Genomic DNA, 5,028 nt, shown 5'->3' with positions numbered 1-5,028 from the left:
TTTCTCCACACTCGGTGATATGGCGGCTAGAAGACGTTGGCGCGAGGTAGCAGGGGGAGTGGTTTTATCCCCCAACGGAGGTGGACACCGAGCCCAACAGTCCGCACCGCGCGCACAGGCGAGGACCCGGCGTGGACTCCGGCTTCTGTTGAGCAGGGCCGACAATCGTGGGAGGTGGGGGAACGAACTGACAAACGGACCCGCGTTGCCAGTGACTCATGGAGAAACGTCCAGCGCGCGCGTGAAGATAATGGGCCGCACGGAGGTAAAGAAATCTGGGGCCAAAAGTGATGTAGCCGGCCCAGTAAGCGAGTTTGAGATTTTCCTTTTTCTTATTTCTTTTTATTTTGCGAATTTCTAGTTTTCTAATGAATTTGAATTAGTGATTTGAACTTCATACCTTCATGTGGCTAATTAAACCTTATTATGAATATTACTATCTCCTTTTGAGATAATCACTTATTTATTGGCATAATTATTGGATATCCTCCATTCTTTAACTCTACTATTCTCATTTTATTTGATGCCCTAATTTGAATTCGAAACTAGACTTACCTCCTTTATAAATTTTGTGTTTGATGCACAAACAAACAAAAGAAGTCCAGCATGATGCATAGGTTACTTACGTGTCATTTATTAATTAATTCACTTTTAATTGTGGGTGTTCACATGTACTAATAAATAGGGCAATTCATACAAGGCATTTTTTTTTCTTTACAACTTGAGTATTACAAATCCTACCCCCCTTAAAAATAATCTCGTCCTCGAGATTTAGGAAGATCTAGGGAAAAGGTGGGGAAAATCTATACGAAGCTCTTCTTCTCTTTCCCAATTTGCTTCATCTTCACCGTGGTGATTCCATTGCACTTTGCACATCTTTATAACCTTATTCCTTGTGACTCGAGTCAGTGTATCAAGAATCTTGATGGGGTACTCAGCATAAGTCAAATCTTCCTGAACACTAAGGTCTTCCATTGGTAATTGTTCCTCAGGTACCCTGAGACATTTCTTCAGCTGAGATACATGAAACACATCATGTACATCTGACAGATGATTGGGTAACTCCAGTTGATATGCAACTTCTCCCACTCGCTTTAAGATCAAGAAAGGTCCAATGAAGCGAGGGGACAACTTTCCTTTAACTTTAAATCTCCTCATGCCCCGGAGCGGTGACACCTTCAAATAGACATAATCACCCTCCTTAAACTCAAGTAATCTCCTCCGGGTGTCAGCATAACTTTTCTGCCTGGATTGTGCAGTTCTCAAATTCTCCCTTATTTGCTGAACTTGTTCCTCTGCTTCTTGTATAATCTCAGGTCCAAACAACTGTCTTTCACCAGTTTGATTCCAATACAAGGGAGTCCTGCACTTTCTGCCATACAAAGCCTCAAACGGTGACATCTTCAAACTGGCCTGGTAACTATTATTATATGAGAACTCAGCATAAGGTAGACTCTTATCCCAACTACTACCATGCTGAAGGGCACAAGCTCTCAACATATCTTCCAATATTTTATTAGTCCTTTCAGTCTATCCATTAGTCTGAGGGTGTTAGGCTGTACTAAAATTCAACTTTGTATTCATGTTCTCATGAAAACTTTTCCAAAATTGGGAGGTAAACTATGATCCTCTATCCAAAATGATCTTCTTCGGTTCACCGTGTAGAGACACAATCCGAGCCATATAATACTCTGCCCATTGAGATACCTTATAAGTAGTCTTGACCAGAATGAAGTGAGCCACTTTAGTCAGGCTATCCACAATAACCCATATAGAATCACATCCTTTCGAGGTGCGAGGCAATCCAGTAATGAAATCCATATCAATCTCTTTCCACTTCCACTCGGGTATCTTTAGTGGGTGCAGTAGTCCAGCTGGCCTCTGGTGTTCAGCCTTAACTCTTTGACACACATTGCACATAACCACATGTGCAGCCACATCTCTCTTTAATCCATACCACTAATATTTTCGCTTCAAATCCTGATACATCTTGGTACCACCAGGATGAATAGAATAATCCAAGTCATGGGCCTCCTTTAATATAGTCTCACGAAGGCTTTCAATCTCAGGGCACATATCTTGTCTTTGAATCACATGGTGCCATGCTCATCCTCGGTAAACTCCGGAACTCGACCTTCAGTAATCAGATCCTTAATCTCTTTTATTTTAGCATCACCAATTTGTCCTTTGCGGATCTCTTGCTCCAAAGTAGGTTCCACATCAATAGTAACTCCTTCAGTGTGAGCAACTATCCCCAGGTTAAGTCTCCTGAAATCCTCAACAATCTCATCGGGTAGCTGGGCAACAACAGCTGAATGAACATGCTCCTTCCGACTCAAGGCATCTGCAACCAAATTTGCCCTGCCCGGGTGATAGTGAATCTCCAAATCATAATCCTTAATAAGCTCCAACCAACGGTGTTGCCTAAGGTTGAGATCCTTCTGAGTGAATATATACTTCAAACTCTTATGATCCGTATATACTTGGCACTTAGTCCCCATAATGTAGTGTCTCCAAATCTTAAGTGCATGCACAACTGCTGCTAGTTCCAAGTCATGAGTGGGGTAGTTCAGTTCATGCTTCCGCAACTGACGAGATGCATAGGCAATCACATGTCCTTCTTGCATGAGCACACATCCTAAGCCTTGGCCACATGCATCGCAATAGATATCAAATCCTTTCTGTAGGTCTGGCATAACCAATACTGGTGGCGACATCAACCTCTTCTTCAATAGATCAAAGCTGTCTTGACACTTCTCGTCCCACTTAAATTCTTTTCCTTTCTCCAAAAGCGAGGTCATAGGCTTAGCGATCTTAGAAAATCCTTCAATAAATCTCCGATAATATCCTGCAAGTCCCAAGAAACTCCGGACTTCAGTAACTGTAGTGGGTACGCTTCACACCACTATCTCCTTGACTTTAGCAGGATCCACTAATATCCCTCCATTAGAAATGATATGTCCGAGGAATGACACCTCATCAATCCAAAACTCGCATTTGCTATACTTGGCGTAGAGTTGATTATCTCGTAACTTCTGTAGCACCAATCTCAGATGTTCCTCGATCACTTTCACTCTTGGAATAAATAAGAATATCGTCGATGAATACTACGACGAATCTGTCCAAATACTCCATAAACACCTTATTCACCAGATCCATAAAATAGGCTGGTGCATTAGTTAGTCCAAATGACATAACTGTGAACTCATATAAACCATATCAGGTCGAGAAAATCCGTCTTGGGAATATCCGATGTCCTAATCTTCATTTGATGGTAACTCGATCGGAGATCAATCTTCGAGAATATCCTAGCATCTCTCATCCGCTTAAATAAATCCTCAATGCGGGGTAATAGACACTTGTTCTTCACAGTGACATCGTTAAGACCTATAATCCACGCACATCCCTTGCGATTCTCCTTTCTTCTCTACAAATAGAACCGGCGCTCCACATGGTGAAGAATGCGAACGAATGTACCCAGCCTCTTGTAACTCTATTAACTGCTTCTTAAGTTCTTTTAACTCTTCTACAGACATCATGTATGGCCGTTTAGAAAGTAGGGGCAGTCCTAGATAAGGGATTAATGACCAACTCAACTTCCATATCTGGTGGCATCCCTAACAACTCCTCTAGAAAGACATCCGAAAAATCCCTAACTGCACGGATGTTGTCACCCACCAAACTCCTCAGGCATAAAGAACATTGCACGCATGGATGAGGAGGTTACTGCAATTCCAACTTCAAATCTTTCTCCTTTGGAACTGGTGAGTTCTACAGCTCCCTTAGCACAGTGTATATACTGCCTTTGCCTTTCTTAACCATGACATACCAAGGATCACGTCTATAGTGCTCTCTTCTAACACTATAGGGGTAGTTCATCTGGGTTAGAAATACAGGGTAAGAAAGGAAGAATTGTAGACAAGGCAGGTGATTACGAATTATGTTACTTTGGGGGATTCATTAGCTAAGTGTTTTGCCTACTAAAGCTAATTCATTACCTTATAGTGGTACATGCTAAGATGCCCGACTATAATGTTTCAATCAATCAAAGAAGCAAATCAAGCATTTACCATCAGAACAATCAACCAACATTTTTTTTAAATAGAGAAAATAGTTTTAATTTTGTCTTAGGCTTCCCTAACTCTTAAGAATGTCATAGGGGTAGGGATTCCAAGGTGTGAAATCCGTCTTGTCTTGGAGTAGAAAAGGTAAGAATGATCAGAGTGGAACAATAGAAGGTGAGACAGGATCAAGATAAGTATAGAGAGAATCAGAGTAAGGTAAGTAGGGAAGAGTTTTGTCCATTTCTATCTAGGTTTCGTCCTACAGTCAACATTTCCTCTGATACCACTTCTGTAACACCCGGCTTTAAGGGACAAAGCCGGGTGCATCTCATACATGCGCCAAAGAAGACAACATATATAATAACAGAGTGTATAGAGATAAATGTCACAATAATCAGAGTACTTATTACATAGCGGAAGTCTTACAAAATAAAAGAAAACAATAAGTATAAAATGAACTAAGGATCGTCGGCGCCAATGTCGACTGAGAAACGCCACCTAGATCAGATCAAACTCCTCAGTGTTAGGCGGCTCCTCTTCGACCACCTGTTCTTCTCCTGTGGGGGGGGGTGTGAGACAGCAAGAGTGAGCTCACATACGTTCATCGCTCCACAAGTTGTGGGGAATAATGTGGCATGAACTCACCAAAGGTGGGAGTTCATGAAGTGTAAGGCTGATCAATGGAATAAAGGCTGAGGCTGAGCATTGCTTTTATAAGTTGGTCAAAATTTTATTAGCAATTACTAAGTGTAAGTAAATACCAAACCTTAATAATAATAAAGAAAAGTAATAGTAAAATAATCCCAAATGCGATGCAAATGTCAAATTAAATTTAAGTTCCATATTTAATCATGTGAGGGTCCGAGCCGCTCTTGACCGTGAGCACGGCTAGTATACTAGTTTTACACTCTGCAGAGGTTGCGCATCTTTACCCACAAGTCGTGTATCCCATGTCGCCTGGGTT

This window comes from Zea mays, chromosome 5 (genome assembly GCF_902167145.1).
Source record: "Zea mays cultivar B73 chromosome 5, Zm-B73-REFERENCE-NAM-5.0, whole genome shotgun sequence".
NCBI classification, from domain to species: Eukaryota; Viridiplantae; Streptophyta; class Magnoliopsida; order Poales; family Poaceae; genus Zea; species Zea mays.
This window is presented reverse-complemented; position numbering follows the sequence as displayed.